This window comes from Ailuropoda melanoleuca, chromosome 15, assembly GCF_002007445.2.
Source record: "Ailuropoda melanoleuca isolate Jingjing chromosome 15, ASM200744v2, whole genome shotgun sequence".
In the NCBI taxonomy this organism is placed as follows: Eukaryota; Metazoa; Chordata; class Mammalia; order Carnivora; family Ursidae; genus Ailuropoda; species Ailuropoda melanoleuca.
The window spans coordinates 64,445,802-64,466,029 of record NC_048232.1 but is presented as its reverse complement, the minus strand read 5'-3'; the positions used below and the strand labels follow the sequence as shown (position 1 = coordinate 64,466,029).

Genomic DNA, 20,228 nt, shown 5'->3' with positions numbered 1-20,228 from the left:
ATATTAGCCCCTGGAAGCTGTTTTGGAAAATGGCACATTATATAACAGTTCTCTGTCAGATTCTGAGGGAGGGAGCCACACTGCCTCCATTGGTGGATCACCAGGGGACTCCCAGGCTGGGAAGAGGGGAGCTGTTGCCTCCTCTAATGCCCTCATGGGATCCCCACCTGTCGACCACCTCAAGCACGTCTGCCTTTTCTTGACACGCCCTTGCCACACTTAGAGTAGCTGACACAGGGCTTGGACACTTTGACTTGTTCTCTGCCCACCTCCTTAACCAACGTCACCCTGCTTTCCTGGAAAATCAGAACTAATCTTATCTCTACTCTCAAGGGATAAGGAAAACATCATCTCCATGTCTTTAAGACCACACGATTTGTTTTGAATGCAAGGCATGGTTTTCACTGTTCTTGTATGCCATTTTACTGATAATACAAGGACAGATCCTGATAGGGAAGGTGTGGAGATGGCACTTTTCCCAGAGTTGAATTAGGGGAAATCAGAAACTTCAAGGTGTGTTTGCTTTTCTTTAGTGAGTGAAACTCTGGAGGTGATTTAAACCATGCATGGAAATTGTTAGGCAAGATCGACTTTGTGGAAGTAGATGAGAGGGAGAACTGCACGGTTCTCAGGCTAACCAACCCAAAGAGGAGATTAGTGTGGCAACATTAGCATTCAGCTCCATTGTCAACAATGACCTGAGTTATCATAGCAGGAGAAAAGACGGCCACATGCATCCTTTCCCATCTTCACATTCCTGTACCTTTGGATGAGAGTGACCATCTCCCCTTCTCCACATCCCTCTGCAATGCCTGATCCTCGGTCTGAAAGATGGTGAGTGTTCAGAGGAGAGGAATGAAGGAATCCGAGGCTGGAAGATCTGAGGGATCCGAGGCTGGAAGATCTGAGGGAAGGAATGAGATCAGTTAGAAGTTTTCAGGCTGCAGACAGAGTGGAGTCGGGTGAAGAATTACTCACATTTTAAAGGCAAGCTGCTCTGTACCTTCAGTATGTCACTGAGTCATATCTGGGAATTCCCAGAGGTGTCTCATATGTGCTCATGACCAGTCCCCTCATCCCTGGTTCTCTTGTTAAGATATTTGCTTCCTTGGCTCAATTAGCAAATGAAGGGATGATTCTGTCCCATAAGAAAAATGGATGTAATCACTGCATGTCAGAGGGAATATGGTCTGTAAAACCAAGATATTATGGTCATTATCCCAGGGTAGTACCTCGGACAGTACTAGGAAGTGCTGGTATCAATGAAATGGCCTTATAAAATTTATCCAGCATATCATGCGGGCATATCACTGGGAGATTTCAATCCCAATCTTACAGACCAATATTGGTCTATTGGCACAAAAGTACATGTCAATAGCACTATTTTAATAAATTACAATGTATTGTTATGGTGAATTTAAACTCAGTTGAAATCCCAAATGATTTCTGTTCAAATTCTGGCTTCAGTATTTAGCATCTGTGTGACCCTATAGGGACAAGTCTAGATTTTGTAGGGCCTAAAGCTTGTATAATCTGGGGAGATCTTGAAGAAAAAGAATAGAAATGCATGAATTCAAAATCAATACAAGGTCTTGTAAAGAGGCTCATGTAAGTGAGAGGCCGGGGCTTAAACTTTATTAACTTCATGGTAGACCTGCCTTTAGGTAGACCTCGCCTCTGGGAAAAGTTACATGATCATTCTGTATCACAGTATCATCACCTAAAAGTCAGGATAATGATCATCACTTTGTAGAATCCATATATATATGTATTTATGGTCCAAGGTACTGTGTATTACGAGTCAGCATTCTAGAACTGAAAAATTGGTCTCTTGCTATGAATATTCAAATGTAAGAGGCCATATACTGTCATGGTTAGATTGAAACTTCTTCTCCTGAATTCTATCTGATTAATTGTGTATGTATGTAGACAGATCCCAATGGACATAGGGACGACGCGATCGTCAGTCAATAACATAAACTCTCAGAAATAACACCAAAGCATTGCAGCACCGCAGCAGTCATCAGCAGGGATCTTGGCGAGGACAAGGAAAGCAGTTTGAGAGAGCAAGGCAGGTAGCATGAAATGCTGCAGGTTTGAATGTTGACAAAGACTTCACCCCACTGACCACATCGCCCTTTTGGAAAAGTGTTTTAACAAACACAACCTTGGTGCCTGGGTGGCTCAGTCGGTTAAGCGTCTGCCTTCAGCTCAGATCATGATCCCAGGGTCCTGGGCCTGGGCCCGGCATTGGACTCCCTCCTCGGAGGGGAGCCTGCTTCTCTCTCTCTCTCCCTCTGCTGCTTCCCCTGCTTGTGTTCTCTCGTGCTGTCTCTCTCCATCAAATAAATAAAATCTTCAAAAAAAAAAAAAAACCAGCCACAACACAACCTCATTTAAGCCTCAAGGCAGCTCTGGAGAGCAGAGCAACGGTGATAAGCAGCCATCGGAGGGCCTTTTTTGGCAAGTTCATACCACAGCCCACTTTATAGAGCAGCCGGGAGTCAAGCCTACACCGTCATCATCACTCATTGAGCGTCTCCCAAGTGTCAGATATTGCGCTAAGTACTTCACGTGTGTTTTCTCATGTAATCCTCTGCATACCATCATGTTCATTTGACATTGAACCATCGGAGCTGAGGTTCAATATCTTGCCAAGGACTTGCAACTATTAGGTTATGATAGTTTTGAGCATTTTTATAAGTATGTTAACAGATTTGGAACCCATTTTGGAACCCACAGGAGGTTTGGAACCTGGGCAGAAATCACAAGGGCCCTGGGCTACATCTGATACTGAATCTGCATCCTCTAAAAGAGAATATATTCTCCTCAAGGATTAACATGCGTAACAGCACCAAGACTGCGGGTAGATTCGATCATTTCTGGGCTGTGTCCTATTTATGTCTGTATTCTAATGTCTAGTACAGTTGCTGCCTAAATGTTGTGAGATGAAGAACTGAATGAATATTAGGGTCATGTGGCAAATGAGGGGCAGGGCCAGGAAACCTAGGTCTCCAGACTCCTAGCTGGAGTCCTATTACTATTACACAGCTGCTCCCTCTCTATGCAGGTTTGGCTGTTTTAACAAAGAGACCCAAAATACAATGGCTTAAACAACACAGAAGTTTATATCCTTGTTATGTAAAAGTCCATGTAGTCATTTCAAGAGAGAAAGAGGTGAGGAAAAGCCAACCCCTTTTTTGTACTCACCTAACCAGGAAGCTTCATATCACTTCCAGGCACATTTTACGCGCCAAACTCGTCACGTGGCCACATCTAGCCACATGGGATGCTGGGAAATGGAGTCCTTACCCCCATCAAAAATTTCTATTACTATCAAAGGCAGGGGGATGGTAGTCTTCACCGGAGGGGTAAGCCACTTTGCGCAGTGGGCAAAGCACTAACAGGTGTAGCAGGGGTTTCCTCACTTGCAAAAAATCCAATAATAATTACAACTACCCTGAGGCTCAGGTTTTTCAACTCTAAATAAAACAACAACGCTAATTCATTTAGTGAGCATGTTCTGTGCTCTGGATGCTATACCATATACTTACTTTAAATATGTGATTTAAGAGCACCTAGGTGGCTCAGTCAGTTAAGCGTCTGCCTTTGGCTCAGGTCATCATCCGGGAGTCCCTGATAGAGCCCGCATCAGGCTCCCTGCGCAGAAGGGAGTCTGCTTGCCCCTCCCCTCTGCTCGTGTGCTCTCTCTCTCTCTCAAACACACACACAAATAAATAAATCTTTATATATGTGATTTAATCCAATCTTCCGAACAACCCTTAAGGCATTCTTGGCATCTAATCCTTTTAAAGAGATGGAAACTAAGCCTCAGAGAAGTTAAGTAACTCGCTCAAAGTGTCACAGCGAGTGTGTGAGTGACGCAACTGGAGCTGGGCTCGCTAACTCCACAGCCCACGCATGGACCCCTCCTGTGCAACCCCAGAGCCGAGGTTGTCTCAGGGCTGCCGTATCTGCCCTGCACCCTAGTCGCCAGCATGAAAGGTGATGCGACAGTTGGAGCACACGGTTGGTCCCCTCCTCTTTGCTGAAGGAGGGAGTGTCCCGCGCTGGGGCTTCAGGCATCCTCACCCGAGTTGAGTGAAGAAGCTGGCTCCCAAACGGGGACTGTCCAGAAACAGTTCATGGTTGCTGGAGACAGGCTGGAGCCGAGAGGAGGAGGAATCCAGGTTTGAGGAGAGAAGAGGAAAAAGCAATAAACTGAAAAATCACAGCTCTGCAGGCAATGGAATCTATTACTCAGAGATTAAAATGTCACAAGGAGTACACGTCAGCTCCAGACCTTGGAAAATGTTTTTTCCATCATAATTACTTCTCGCCACCAACACAGGACTATTTCCCTTCCTAGGGAGGAGATTGCCCAACTTGGTGTCTTTCTAGCTTTCTGCAGACCTCAAAAGTTGCCGCTTACATTTATTCATAATATTAACAATGGGCAACACCAATGGGTGCTTACTGTATGCCAGCTAATTACAGCTTAAGCCTTCAATAACCCTGTGAGATAGATACTATTCATTTCTCCCCCATCTTACAGATGAGGAAAATGAGGCACAGAGACGAAGACCGATGTGCCTAACCTCCCACAGCTGGTGAGGGGAGAGTCTGCATGTGAGCCCAGCTCATCTGTGTAGAAGTGTGATCTTAAACACTCTTGGAAACTTCCTCCTCGCAGCCCAATTCTATTCGTGGGAAAGCGGGAAATAACACAAGTCCTCCCAGAAAGAACCTGGCAAGTCATCCCTTTTTTTTCCCTTTCACATTCAGGCACAATATGAGCCAAAAATCTAAGGCATGGAGGGTGGAGCAGGAAATGTCAAATCCAACCCCAGCAGGGGTTAGTAAACGAAATTAAGATTCACATTCAATGGGATACTTACTAGTTAACCTTTAAAAATGATGCTGTAGAAGGATATTCTTAAGTTCATGAGGTCATAAACCATTTGTACCCTGTTATTTGCACTAAAAAAAAGTTTCTGATCACACGCACACACACAACTAAAAGTTTGCACACGAAATCATCACAAGTCCTTCTACCTGCGTAGCCAGATTATGTACAAACTTGTTCATCTGATATCCCTCCATCCCATTTCCACCAGTGTCCTTATAAGAATTCTCAAAGAGGTGATTCAAGTTCAAGCTTTTTTGAACTCAAAGTTCTCAGGCTTGTGCTTCAAACCACCTGAAAAACAGGCTCCGTGACCATGGCCTCCCTCCTAACCAAACACAATACCCTTTCCTTTCTTTTTTTTCTTTTGAGACAAACTTACACGTGTAGAAAAGCTGGAGAACAGTACAAAGAATTCTCTTTTTCCTAAAGATTTGGTAGAAAATTGCCAATCTGATGGCATATCGCCCCTGAATACTTCAGTATGCGATTCCTTCAATCAAGAACATTGTCCTATGTAACCGCGGTTGGGTTTCCATCACAGTCAGGAAATAAACACTGCTTTACCACCACAGTCTAATCCTCAGCCCCCTTCGAGTTGTGCCAATTGTTCCAATCGTGTCCTTTATGGCAAAACAATCCAGTCCCAGAACCAAGTGACGGTGGGTTGTATCTTGTGTCCTTCTGTCTGGAATAGCGGCTTGGTCCTTCCTTGGTCTTTCATGACCCCTGACATCTTTTGAAGATTAGACCAGTTATGTTGGAGGCTATCCCACAGTTTGGGGCTGTCAGCATGCTATGACTTTGTTAAATTAACATTTGTTAAGTGGAGCACAGGGTGGCAGATGGTAAGCCGCAAGAGAAATTGAAACAGAGGTTTATTACTTACAGGTCCTGGAAGAAGTACCCGGCACACCTTGAGGGTCCCCACTGGGAGGCTGAGGCAGAGTGCAGATGGAGATAGAACCTGGATCACATGCCTTTCTTAGACTCCATGGGTGCAGTGCTTTGGGGTTTCCCAGCGAGGGCCGTATTGTTCAATCCAAACCAAAACAGTGGGCAGATACCAAGGGCCCAAACTCCTTAGGTCTTGGGTTTGGCATGGGAACCCATGCCATAAGGAAAGGCTGTTCAGATGTGCTGTTGCTGTGGGAGAATACGAGAAGTGCTTTGACCACTGCTGAGGATGGTGTTCTTTCTGTGCATGATAAAGAGCAGGCCCAGGAGACGCTGAGAAACAAGAAGAGGAAAATGGCATTAAAGCAAAAAAAAAAAAAAAAATCTCAGGGACTTGAACCTCACATTTGGAAGTCACGTTCTCCTCCATCATCATTATTCACAGCAAGGATCCTGGGCATCGGTTATGATTCTGGCTTTCAAAAGCAGGTGGGGCTGGGACAGCTTTCATCTGGGTACACAGGCACGTTTCTGACAGGGCAGCAAAAGTAAGTTGGCCTTCCTAGCCCTGAGTCCTGTCTGCCCTGCCCCACTCCCTCCTCCTCCTCCAACTTCCTTCCTTCATCTCTCCAACAGCAATTAGCCAAAATTTCAGTGAGACTGAACTTTAGGAAGAGTGGGAGCCCCCTAAGGTTTTTTTTTTTTTAATTAAGTTTTTATTGTGTAAAACATATGTGTCATAAAATTTACCATTTTAGCCATTTTTCAATTGGCATTATGTACATGCACATTGTTGGCAACCATCACCACTCTCAATCTCCTGAGCTCTTTTCATCTTGCAAAACTGAAACTCCATACCCATTAGACAATAACTCCCCATTCTTCCCTGCCCGGCCCTTGGCGGCTACCATTTTTCTTCTGTCTCTATGAATTTGATTACTTGAGATACCACATCTGAGTGGAATCATAGAGTATTTGTCCTTTTATGACTGACTTATTTCACTTAGTGTCATGTCCTCAAGGTTCATCTGTGTTGTAGCATGGGTCTGAAGTTCCTTCCTTTTTAAGGCTGAGTACCCCTGAAGCTCTTAAAAGTTATGTAACTGTATTTGTCTCCTGGGGCTGCCACAGCAAAATACCACAGGCCGGCTACCTGAAACAACAGATACTGATTTTCTCACAGTTCTGGAGGCTGGTAGTCCAAGATCAAGGTGTCAGCTGGTTTCCTCTGAGGCCTCTCTCCTTCGCTTGGAGGTAGTCACCTTCTGGCTGTGTCCTCACATGGCCTTTCCTTGTGTGCATGCATTACCGATCCAAATTTCCTCTTATCAGTTCACCCCTCAAAGTGGATTAGAGCCCACCCTAATTTTCACTTAATCACCTCTCTGAAGGCCCTATCTACAAATACAGTCACATTCTGAGGGATTGGGGGTTAGGGCTTCAACATATGAATTCTAGGGACACACTTTAGCCCATAACCTTCCTGAGAAACACATTCCTCAACTGAATGAAAATCATCATGGCCCCCTTCTGGGTGCTGGTTTGGCTTATGCCCATGAAGCATTTGGCATAGTACTGGAACACAGCAATTTTTTGTGGGACCAGCAGGCATCATTGCTGTGTTTCCCCAAGTCTTAGCATGGGTTCTTCAAGCACATATTGGGTGCTCACTCAACAGCATGTGTTACTCCTTTCATCTTGGATTGGGTCAGGGCTGGTGCAGCTAGAGGAAGGAGACTCAGGATCACAGCAATGTGGAAAAGAGAAAAAATGGGGAGGCAAACACAGATTTCACCTGCTAAATGACACTGCCCCAACTAACCTGGGATTACAAAGCTGCCTTATGTTCACGATGAGTAGTCATAATAGTTACAACTGACTATGTGCCAGACATTGAACCAGTCGCTCTGTGTCTCATTTAATCCTCAAGTAGCTACTATTCTCATTCCTACTGCTCAGATGAGAAAACCAAGGCCCACATGGTTTAAGTAGCTTGCCGAGTCACATAGATTACAAGTGCAAGAGACAGCATTCAGCCCCAGAAGTTCTGCAAGGTGAGCCCAAGAGCTTCTGATAAAAATGACATAAAAATTACATATGCCTGTGAATAAGAATGATAAACACTTATATAATAAGGGGGTGTGGTGAGAGGATAGGATACTGGCTATTTTCCTTTCATTTAAAATTTTCCACTTCTTCAGTTGTGTCTGTGACATATATTTAAGTTGTTTTAAGAAAAGACTTTTTGCACGTGGGGGTGCTTCTCCCTTAAGGATTAAAAGAAAATCACTTATGTTTCCTCTCCGGTGTTGCTGCATAAAGAGTTGTCCTGTTTGCTCTCACCTAGGATTTTAAGAGCAAGTAGCCACCTGGCCCCTCCCAGCTCAGTTGGTCTCCATCAATAACAGATTTTTGAAACATTTTTTTCTTTTAACTTTTTTTGTCTTTTCTTCCTCTCTCTCCTCTTTTTTTCTTCTTCTCTTTGTTTTTAAAGCAACTTGTATAAATGAGTTTGTTTCAGCTTATCCTTGGAATATGCGTGTTGCAAGCTCTGGGTCCCTCATGTTCCAATGAGAAGATGGATATCTTGAATTTGGAGAGTTCTGGGAAAAATCACAGAGGGTTGGGTTGTTTTGTTTGTTTTCCCGAGCTCTCAAGGCAGTAAGAAAACCCTAACCTCACCACACTCCCCCTTCCAAACCAATTTTTAAGTTGTTCCTCTAAGAAATCAGTCAAGTCCCTATAAAGGACAGCAAGAAAATCCCTCCTGCCACACATTGTCTAACATCCTGGGTTCCATTAACACGACTGTCTTTTTCATAAATAATTTTTTAAATATTTTTATTTATTGATTATTCATTTGAGAAAGAGAGAGAGCACAAGAAGGGGGAGTGGCAGAGGGAGAGGGAGAAGCAGACTCCCTGCTGAGCAGGGAGCCCAATGTGGGGCTTGATCCCAGGACCCAGAGATCATGACCTGACCCGAAGGCAGACCTTAAACCGACTGAGCCACCCAAGCGCCCTCATAAATAATTTCTGATGTCTTTGCCCTAAACCTTCGACAGATTTTGATCTGGAATGATCAAATTCCTATGAGATGTAGAGTACCAGGAGTAATTAAGCATCCTCAATGCTCTCCACTATGACCCAATCTTACTTTTTAGCTTGCCCCAGATCTCAGTAATGTCTCCAACTCACTCACCATGTCAATACCAGACTGGCCAAGAAACCAGTTACACAGCTCCTTCTGAGTAAGGTGGTTCTTCACGCTTTGCATTGGGTGACCACCATGCCAGCCATAGCTGCTATGCTTGGTCATAGACATCCGATACAGGCCGGACCTAAAGAGGAGACTATGAGGGGGCCTGGGCTGAGCACGTGGCCCGCTGGAAAGCTTGAATGCCACACCCAGAGAACATAAGCACAGAGACAGGCAGGAAGAAGAAAACGGGAAAGAGAGGGAAGCAGAAACAGAGGGTGTCTTGAGCAGGGAAGAATTGCTAAGTACAGAACAATGGTTTCTCCTCTTCAGAGGAGACCCACTCCAGTAACTGGAGTTGCTATGATTTCCTGAATGGCTTTCCAGTTCTTCATTAGCCTGGATGTGTCGCTGCTGAGATGGTTTTCTTTGCTAACTCACTGAGCATAAGTGTATCTCTATCAAAAAGCCACATCTCCTAAGGTATCCTCAAGTGTGTCATCAGTTTATGGTTCTTTTGTTTTTTTTGCAAGAGGAAAGAGCCCAACATACTTATCTAAAAAAGAATCCATACTCTTGTCTCCCAGACCTGTTCTTTCTTGTGTATTGTCTATGCCTACTTTTGATATCACTATCCCAGTTCTTAGGTTTCTCCCAATACCTTACAAGAGTCTATCAGTCCATTTGCCAGAGCCTAACAAATCTATCTCCACAATACAGCTCCAAAATCTCAGGGTTGGTAAATAATCCTCCCACAAAGCATTACTTTCCCCACTTCACTCTGAGCAGACATTACTAATTGATCACTGCACTCTTTCCCACGTACCTAAGCAAGGCCAAAAGCTCTATTCTTTGAAGGCTTGTTATACATACCAGCTACTGGGCTAAACATTTTGCATGCCTTAGCTCATTTAATTCTCATTTAAAAAAAAAAAAAAGCCTGTGAAAACATACCATTGTACAAGTATAAAAGAGGCTGAGAGAGAAGAGAGAAATAGCCTGGCTTCTCCTTTCCTCCAGCCCCCCGTCTTTCTCTATGGCCTCCCACTCACTGACTCTAGCTGCAGCCAGTTGGCAGGGGGGTCAGAGAAATGTAGTTTGCAGGAGTCAGCTCCTTGCGGTGCAGAGCAAAGCGCAGGGCAGGGATTAGATGTGAGACCAAACAGAATGACTGGTGAAAAGCCTCTCCTGATTTCACAGCAAAAAGCAATGTGTCCTGACTCTAAAAACCCAGAGCATTTGATCCAGAAATTTCCTCCTGTACTTAACATTTTTTATCGAATAGTTACATATTTGCATTTGTGCAGAACAGGTTTGCTGGTCTTTTCTCCTTTGGTCCGTAGGCTCTACAGGTCTACTGGGAAGACTTGAGTGTGAATTAGTATCACTCTTGTCATACTGCCTAGCCCTGTGCTTTGCTCAATAAATATTTATTAAACGATGACTGATATTCAGTGCCTGTGCTCCTTCCGACTGAGGTGTGTATCAGGGCGTCCAGGGGTATGCCAAGCCACAAGACAAACACCTTACATTTCCCTGGAGAGTCCATTTCACAGTATGGAAAGTAATTTTAAATATAATTTTTATATAAAAACCACCAAAAAACAAAGTCAAACAAAATTTACATGATGTTTTTAAAAAGATAAACTAAATTCATTTAAAAATACTATGCTCTTCAGGTCTTCATTTTGTTTGTGTCCTTCCCCCCCACCCCAACAAATGTTGACTAAGCTTTTTCTATATGCCAGGCACTGTTCTAGACAGACATGATTCCCACCTTCAGGAATTTTTCAGTATAGTGCAGGCATCAACATTCTCTAGAGGACTGGATAGCAAGTGTTTCAGGCTTTGTGGGCCAAACATTCCCTGTTGCATTACTCAGCTCAGGCATGGTGCAGCCATAGGCACCCAGGCAACAGATGAGTGCCCTGGTCTTGTAGGAAACCTAGATTACAAAAACGCGCAGCAGGCTGGACTTGGTCTGCTGACCCCCTGTCTAGTGGGGAAAACAGACAGTAAAAAGTGTAAGATGCCACACTGTCAGAGAATAGTATAGTACAATATGCTCCATGGGCAAAGCTAGTGGAAGTCACTTGGTCCAGGAGCGGGACCGGCTTCAGGGGCGAGCACCCTGTACAATCATACAGGGCCCACTCAGAAGTGACACCAGGCTGGGCTTGATGCTCTCTTGTCACAGTCTGGAAATTCTTGATCATTTTATTTTTGAACTTGTGAAGTCAGAAGGGACACTGGAGAGCAAGCGTGTACAAAGGGTGCTGTGCCGGGCGCTAGCATACACATGGGCAGACTCAAGTCTGCACGCGTGCCAGTGGGCAGCGCCAGCGGCTGGCCCGGCCATCTGGTGAGCGTGGGCACGCTTGCGGATGTCCGGAGCCCCGCAGGGGTTCATGGCCACAGCAGCACTAGCAGACACAACAGGTGGGGGCAGCAGTGGCAGCCGTGGGGAGGGGCCGCCCCGGGATGCACCCTAGAAGGCTTGCAGGTCTGTCCCCAGAACTGGCCCTGGACCACCTGTAAACATTAACTCTCTACTCTGAGTTCCCGGACAGGAACTGCTGGTACTCAGGTAGCCAAGTCTGTCAGCAAAGTATTACAGAATAAATGTTTGCACTGACATTGCAATAAAGGATATTAAGGAGTTATCAAAATTGTTCACAAAATTTAGAATTTCTAGTTTTGAAAACTGTTGCTACATTGCAAACCAGATATCCATGGGCCTAGATAGGGAAGTTAATTTTGAAGATGGTCCTGGTCAACAGAATAATAGAACACTATCTTCATAAAAAGTTTCAGATAAACCTACAATAACAAGGAAGTCAATCTTAAAATTAATTTTCCGTGTATTAGAAGATACAGGGATAGAATGCATAAGGGGGCATTTTGAGTTATATAAAAATCATGAAGCTGTTTTTTGTTTCTTGTATGACCTCCACAAGCTGCAGGAATTGTCAGAGGAAATAGCAATATTAAAATATTAAATTTGTAAGCAAAAATCACATAACTAACATGAGTTCAATAATATAAATACTATGCAAATAGTATTTGTTTACTATGTGTAAATAATAAAAAATTCACATACTAAATTCAGAGCATAAAAGTGATTTGTATGAAGAGTTAACTCTTTTTAGAAAAATGGTTCCACAGGCATCATCACCTCCAGATGTACTAAAACTCGTATTTCTAAATAATTTATGGAAAATGTATTCCAGTGTTGTCACGGCCTATAAAATATGCTGCCCCAGTCACAGCTGCAACTGTAGATTTGATTTCAACTGTCGAAATTAAATTTATCAAAACATTTTTGTGACCTTGCATTTACTAATGGCCACTAACATTACTTTCCATTGTGTGAATTGAACGTGAAGTTGCTGAAAGTAAAAATGTTTACGACCTAATGAATGAATATGTAGGAAAGCAAACCAGAAAAATCTTGATATCATATTAATCCATATTATTTATTGCACTATAAAAATTATGACATCAAAGTATGTTTTGGCCATTAAAAATGTATATTGTTACTCATATACCATTACTGTTCTTACTACATTTTATACATAATAAAATATTTTTAAGGGAAAAGCTTTATATTTTACCTTTAACTGTACTTTCTTTCCTGTTTTTCAAACAAGGGGCCTGTATTTTCATTCTGCACTGGGCCTCACAAATGACACGGTCAGCACTGTCCAGGCATCCAGGAACGCTTTCCTGGGGAAGTGGAAAGGCCCAAAAGTGAGAGGGAGCTTGTTGCACCAGACCAGAAAGTGGTCCCTGTACCAGCAGCATCACTGTCACCTGGGATCCTGTTAGACTTGCAGGCTCTCAAGCCCCGGCACAGACTCTGAGGGCAGACCACAGCGATCTGATTTTAACCTCCCAGGGGATCCTGATGCCCTGCAAGTTTGAGAACCACTGCTACAAGGGACTGAGAGGAGAAGGTGTGTGCTGGGAATGTGGGAGGAGGCAGGATTGAGTCCTGAAGGCCATAAGGAGGCAATGAAGGTTTTAAAGCAGGAGTAAAAGCAAAGTCCTTACACAGGTCACTAGGCCCTCAAGGCTCTGTAGGTCCCATTGGCGTCCCCTTCCAGATCTTGTCTTCTACCACTGTCTACCTCAGCCACACTGACATCCTCTGACATGCCAGGCACTCTCCTGCCTCAGGGCCTTTGTACCAGTTACTTCCCCTTCCCAGAATGCTTTTACCCCAGAGCTCTCTTGCATTCTTTGGGTATCTGTTCAAATGTCACCTTCTCAGAAAGGCCCTCCCTAGCCATCCTATTTAAAAGTGTCCCCTCAACACACACACTCACACCCTGATGCCTCTTTGTTGTTTTATCTTTCTCATTGCACACACCAATGCCTATTATATTGTTTTCTTATTTTTTGGGTTAATTATCTACCTTCCCCCACTTCCTACTGGAAAGGTGGTTTTGTGAAGGTAGTGGTTTTGCTCCGTTTCATTTACTGACATATTCCCAGAGCCTAAAAGTGCCTGGCTTTTAGGAACACCAGACAAAATAAGAAAGGGAACACTCAATAAATATTGAATGAATGTATGAAAAGACTTCAATTCAAATAAATACTCAACTATAATGAATAAGAAAAGGGTTCCCATGACCTGGTTAATAAAGTTGCTAGCAGTTGTTCTTAACTTGGGGCTACAGGCTAGGTTTGGTCATTGAAGTAGAGACCACTAGGGATCTGGGAGGAGAAAATCCATGTGCCCCCCTCACTTCTTCCCTTGCCATGGTTGGGGCCATGTGACTATTCTGCCTAGGGGACCACGGTTACAAGAGGCCGACGTCAATGCCAGACCAAGACAGCTAATAGGAGTGCCTCCTCCACTCCTTCTTATTTGGCTGTGACCATGGAAGCCTTGTGGGGCACCACAAAGTCAATGAGCGGAGGGAAGTATCCTCAGACTTTCCCTAATGGAGAAATAAACCTTTGTCGTGATAAATCATTGAGGTTTCGGCGCTTATTTGCTATGGCACCTCAGCCTAGCCTCGCCTGCCTAGCCTTATTCCTGGAGTCCTTACCAACAAGCAGCAATCAAGAGCAAACTCAGAAGAAAAGAGTCCTCTGAGTAATTCTTTTATGAAGGAAAAGCATTTGGTAGTTGTTAGGGAAATCCCGTCCCCTGTTCACAAGTATAAGTATGCGAAAATGCTACCGGCATAATGTCCCAATAGTAAAACACAGAAACGCGAAACGAATACATAAAAGTATACAGACAGGAGGCCGAATCTACAAATATGGGCTATGAATTAGTCTGGGTTTGAATCTCAGCTCTCCCACTTACCGTGAACAAGTTAATTAGTCCCTCTGGGCCTCAGCTTCCTCATAGGTAAATAAGGATAACAGCATTACCTACTTCATAGAATTGTTGAAGGATTGGCTCCATCCAGGGGAGTCAAGTACTGGGTTCTAAGTGACTGACATGTACCAGCACCTTGAATCTTCACAGCAGTTCACTGAGATAGGTACTATTTTATCCCCATTTTATTGAAACGAAACAGATGCACAGAGAGATTAAGTAACTTGCCCAAGGCCACACAGCTAATGAGTTATGGAGCTGGGATTTGAACCCTCTGCGTGACCATAGGGACAGGGATGAACCATGAGCTGGGAGTCAGGCAGACTTAAGGCAAATCTCAGCCCCAACACCCACTGACCAATTGACTTTAAGACAAATGCTTAACATTTTGCAGTCATGATTTCTCTTGAATTAGGAAAATAGCAAATATATATATATATAAATACCTATAACAGAGTGGGTCAGTTGGGATAATGTATATAAAGTACCCCCCACTCCCACCCACCTGGCCCAGAGTAGATACTCAGTAGATGTTAGCTGTTGTAATAACGTTCTACATGGACATAGCCCAAGTGTGTGTCTGAAATAGAGTCACAATAAGGGGAAACATTTGGTCAGTCTCTTCTGTTCCCCATTGGAGTTTATGGGAAGACCGATTCCCTTGTTCCGATGTTATACACCTAATAGTGCAGCCCAGGTAACCAGAGGCAGCCCCTTAACAATTCCTCGGGATTACACAGGTGATGGAGAGCTCCTAGGCAGGGTCCGCCTCCTTCCCACCGCCACCACTGCCACCATTGCAGCTTCTCCTGTGAGGCCTGGCTTTCCATCCTCTTGGAAGCCTCTACCAAGGCTTCTCTATTTGGGTTAAGCCAACCTGGCCTCCTATCTTTAGGTCAGAGAATGAGGGTATTAACGATTCAAAAAAAATCTCTGTTGTCCACATCCATGCCCTGCTTCTAATCACTTCGACCCTGAGGCAAGAGAAGCTACTGAAGGGTTTTATGAACCATCATCAACAACAAAAATGTCCCGTAAAATTATGCCAACAAGTTCCATTTTGTTTTGATTACGACTATTGCAAAATCCCCACTCCACTAAGGACAGCAATGTGGGTGTGGGTGCTGGGGGACTGGGTCTTGCGGTAGGATACAGCCTCGGGTTGGGTGTCACTCCGACCCCAGGGTAATATTGGCCCAACTGCTGCCACCTGAGCTTAGAGACGCATGTCTCCCTAGAGCCTGCCATCGGTTTTACCAGCTAGAGCAAAGCAGGGGAAGATCCAGGAAAAGCAGGTAGCCAAAGAAGCAGTATTTCCCAGGGAAATGACACTGTGTGGAACATTCATAATTTATCAAGCATCTTGGGCCTTTCAGAAATGTTCCTGTTTTTCTCTCTCTCAACACTTCCTGTTTATCTCTCACTTAGATCTTTTTCTCCTTCACAATGTATATCTCCCTTTTTTCTGATCTTTTTCCTTCCTTTTCTTTACTACCCTCCTCCCTCCGTTTCCTCCCCCTCTCTCAACTGGTATGGTTTTTCACATGTGTTGAGTGTTCCCTGTTATTAACTTAACAGCTAACTACGTCAATGTAGCCCCTGAGTAGGATGGTCATGTTGAATAAATAAAAACACATGATGCCCAGCTAAATTTGAACTTCAGATAAACAGCAAATAATAATTGGGGAATATTTACACACACACACACACACACACACACACACACACACACACACACACACACAAGATTTGTTATCTTCCTGAAAGTTAAATTTACCTGGGCATCTGATAACCTATCTGGCAGCCCTACACCCAACTAACTGAAGTCCAGTGTGGTCCTAAAATAACATTTGTCCTGGGAGCCAGCGGTTCTTGGAAATAAAAAGATGTTCCATACCTGCTCCATGATAAGCTTCGTAACTCTCTCATAACTGAAAAAAAATGAATAACCAATATTGTCCGAACACCCCAGACAACACAGAGTTTTTGGTCTCTTGCTTTTATGTGGTGCTTACATCTTCAAGCTGCTTTCCTCTCATGGCAGCTGACTTTGTGGGGCATCCCCCAGCCCGGCCAGCTGGTGTGCCACACCAAAATTTGGAGAAGACTGTAGTTTGGGGGGTGGGGAGGAGTGTCAAACTTCAACAGGAACGTCAGGCCTCTGTAAGGGGAAAGTTTACTTCTGCAGTGGGGGAGGGGAAGGAGGATGAATTACAAGATTTTTCTTTCCAAACACATCTTTGCCTCTTATTTGCCATATCTTCAGAGTGACTGGGGGACAGTGCTGGGAGGGGTGGGCAGAAAATCCTCCCCCTTTCTGATGTTCCTTTGGCTCTATTTGGGAGTGAGGCTGACAGGGGTGAAGGCCACTGCTCCCCACAGGAAGTTGAGGTCGGTCACTTCTGACAATTAATAGCTCACCTCCCAGCCCTTCGGCCTTCCTGCCTGCTGGTGTCTGAACAAACACAGCAGGCGTGTGAAGGTCACAGAGTTGCAGGAGGCTGGCAGGGCCTCGGGCCTTCCAAGAGGCGAGAGGCATGACCTCTCCCCTGGGCACTGAGAGCGAGACTGATTACAGACGACTCCAGAAGCTGCAGGGGCTCCGGACGCCAGCGAGCACAGCTCCCCTTCCCCAAGGTGATGGCGGGGCCTGCCGCCAGGCAGTGCCAATTCGGAGCGCCGAGCTCCAGGCCGGGCTTTCTGCTCTCCCTGCTGGAGGCCCGCCATCCTTATTGAGTGAATTTCCAAGAAAGCAGTTGACAGGCTTGGCAGTGCTATTCCTGGAAATGTTCAATAGGCCATCTTCTGGCAGGGGCTGCCGCTGACGGATGGGTCGGAAGGGGAGAGCGCGTGCTCAGCGCCACCTCCGCCCGGCCTATTCCCAGGTGCCCCAGAGCCACAGGCGGCCCCGAATACCACGGGCTGCTGGCGGGCGGGGGTGCGGGCCTCTGCGGAGCTCGCTTCCTCCCTGGCAGGGCGGCTGCCAGCAGGCTTGCTGTTAAATGAAGACAGACGCCCTGTGACTATAAATTAGAAAACCCATCAGCTCCAGCGGATGCCCTGCATGTCCCGCAGTAAACCCAGCAGGGGACACTTGGCCACTGCCAAAGGGCACGCTAGACAGCGGCTTTAACTGTTGTAGCAGTCGCAGGAGAGAGGCCAAGCCTGTCGCCGGGCAGAGAACACCCAGTCAACTCGCAGGGGCTGGAATTTCCCTCTGAGGCCGAGCCCAGAGTGGACAGGGGCTTCTCGGCCTCAGCACTACCCGGCGTTTGGGGCCGGATGCTCCTTTGTTGGAGCTCTCCGTGCCTTCCGAGATGTGGAGCAGCACGCTGGGCCTCCACCCACTGGAAGCCAGGAGCACCTCCACTTGTCTCTCCTCCCCCAGTTGTGACAACCAAAAATACCTGCGGGCATTGCCCAATGTCCCCGGGAGGGCCACGTCACCCCACTGCACAGGAAAGGAGATGGGGCTCCCGGGGGGGGGGGGGGATGTCAGCGAAGACAGAGACAGAATCTCAGCATTTGGTCTCCAGTTGAGCTGTGTGCTGCCTGGCAAGTTACAGAATCCTTGGGCCTTAGTTTCCTTATCTCTAAAATGGGAAGAAAGAGAAGAGCAAATGCAGGGAGCTTGGAGATCAGTTGAGATAATGCACCCTATTGCACTTTGAGAGGTGGAAAGTACCACATAAAACAGCGTAGCAGCAGAATAGCTAATGCTGGAATCCTTCCCTACTGCAAAGGGCGGGGTTCCCTTCGAAAGGAGAAAATAGCCGAATATTTATAAAATTCCCAAGACTCCCAAATTAAAACAAACAAGTGCTTTAGAAAGCTTTTCTCTCTCTTTTGTTTTTCCTTCTGAATTCAAACAAGATTAAGATTGCTATGGCTGCCTGAGGTTAATGAACGTGATTTCCTTTTGTCTTCCTTGAAGGGGGATTTCTATTTTATGTTTTAATCAATGCCCTAGCAATTGCATCCCTCCAGTGAAAGAACAGAAAGTAAGGGAGCAAGAGTGTGTGGTGGGGTCCCTCTCTATTTTTTTCACAAAATTAGTATCTTTTTCTTTATAATTAATGACAAAAACTGATAAATGAAACACCACAGCCCTATAGAAAGATACTGTTGCTTTAAATGAACTTTACTGTTATATAATTCTCTGGCTGACTTCATCCCACCAGCTTTCAAGGAACTATAAAGAAATCTTTAAAGGCTAATATTTCTCCTGTTCGCACTGGCAGAAAAACACAAAGGAAATGGGTAACCTGAGCTTCCTCAAAGAGCCAAGTCCTTGAGGACAGGGCTACACGTGTCCCCCCTTCACCCTGTGCCCCCAGTCTTGGGGTCCTTGCAAACTCCAGGGAGTCACGGTCCTTTCTTGGTGGCTGTGTACGTTGGAAGACCCAAGGCCACATTTGCTTTGGGAAGCAGGACACTGTGATTAATCAAAGAAAACAGAAACAGCTCTGTTTTCCATAATGGCCCCATCGAAGGGCTTCTCTAGGAAAAACCCTGATCAAGCTGTTCCTTCTATTTCCTTAAAGGCTAACAGCCGGGAGTGGGGGCTGGTGGGTACAGGAGGAGGTACCCATGGAAGTTTACTCCCAAATAGTCCCTTCCCAGAAAAAGTCTTCCTTGTTCTACTTAGCTCAAAGCACTGGGCATCTACTGACAGCAAGGGCACCTGTGGAAGAAAGCAGGCCTCCTCTTTCTGAGCCATCACTGTCCCTGCAGCAAGGGCTGAGGTCCTCACTGGCTTCCTTGGAATGCTGATCAGACAGGATTCCCAGAAGGGGACTTGGGGAAGTGAGACTCTGAAGCAAAGTAATGGAGATGGGTCAGAGAAGGCGGCCAGGTGGCACTGTTATAAAACCAACTGGCACATGCTTACCTCATTGAAAACAGACACAGTGCAGTTCTGGAACTAGGTAAAGACAGAGCTGGGACGAGGGTGAGAAGGGTGAGGCATCACCTTCAGTGCAAAATTTAAGGGCACCGAATAACCCCAGTAATCACATAAATAATATAAATGATATCTTGACGCAATATTTCAAAAACTCAAAATTAATGCCCCCAAAATCCGTGATGAACAAAACATCAAAATTTAAAGACAGGGTCTGGTTTCACAAACATCATGTGTCTCCAAGGACCAGCACTTGACTTCAAGTAGTCTCCTGGCTTTAGAGGGTCTCAGTGAAGCAGAGTAACCAAAGGGGCGGGGACTCAGAGTGAGGGACAGAAAAGCAGCCCAAGGCTACATGGCCCTCTGCATGGCCAGGGAGTCCTGGTTCTCACTTACAAAGCAGATTAATATTGGCCGCACCTTCCTCACAGGGGGGTTTTAGGACCAAATGAAATCTTGCTCACGAGAGCATCTGATAAACCCTAACTTATGGTGTTCTTGAGATGTATAACAGAAGGCATAGCAGTAAGACTGGTAATTACAGTAGTAGGCAAGATGGGACATTTTTGGTGAGGGAAGGAGAGAAAAGGCAGGAGGGAAGAAAAGGCTGTGCCCCTGGCTGTGTGGTAGGAGGTGGGAAGCGCCAGATTCTAGGTTCTGACCTGACTTCAGGTCTCAGTTCAGCTATTTATAATTGCAGAGCTTTGGCCCATTTCCCAACCTCTCTGTGCCTCAGTTTTCTCAGTCTTAAAATGGGGATAATAATGGATTGACATGAAGTAATGTGTACATGGCACCTACTATGGTCTGGTCCAAGCTGGGTGTTAACCACTTACACACACGCACACACCCCTCCCTGTTCCCACACCCCCACCCCAGGCTTCTTCCATTAAAAGAAAAGAAGAGGAAAAGAGGAGAGAAACAGGAGAGGCAGGAAGAATATAACCCAAGATTGGAGGAGTCAAGAGAAGAGAATCGGCGGGGGGGGG

At 45.3% G+C, this 20,228-nt stretch overlaps 1 protein-coding gene across 4 annotated transcripts in view; it reads right to left on the bottom strand.

The window, feature by feature from the left end:
* The window catches only part of CRADD (CASP2 and RIPK1 domain containing adaptor with death domain), a 365,696-nt gene that overhangs the window by 138,520 nt on the left and 206,948 nt on the right, over positions 1 to 20,228 (bottom strand). Inside the window, exons 4-6 of one of the 4 annotated variants that reach the window (XM_034643483.1) lie at positions 12,616 to 12,727; positions 3,211 to 6,136; positions 764 to 904 (exon numbers count right to left, since the gene is read on the bottom strand). The gene's annotated coding sequence lies outside the window, so the exon portion shown is untranslated. The remainder of the gene's footprint in view (positions 1 to 763; positions 905 to 3,210; positions 6,137 to 12,615; positions 12,728 to 20,228) is intronic. The other 3 variants (XM_034643484.1, XM_019802337.2, XM_019802338.2) reach the window with 3 other exon arrangements.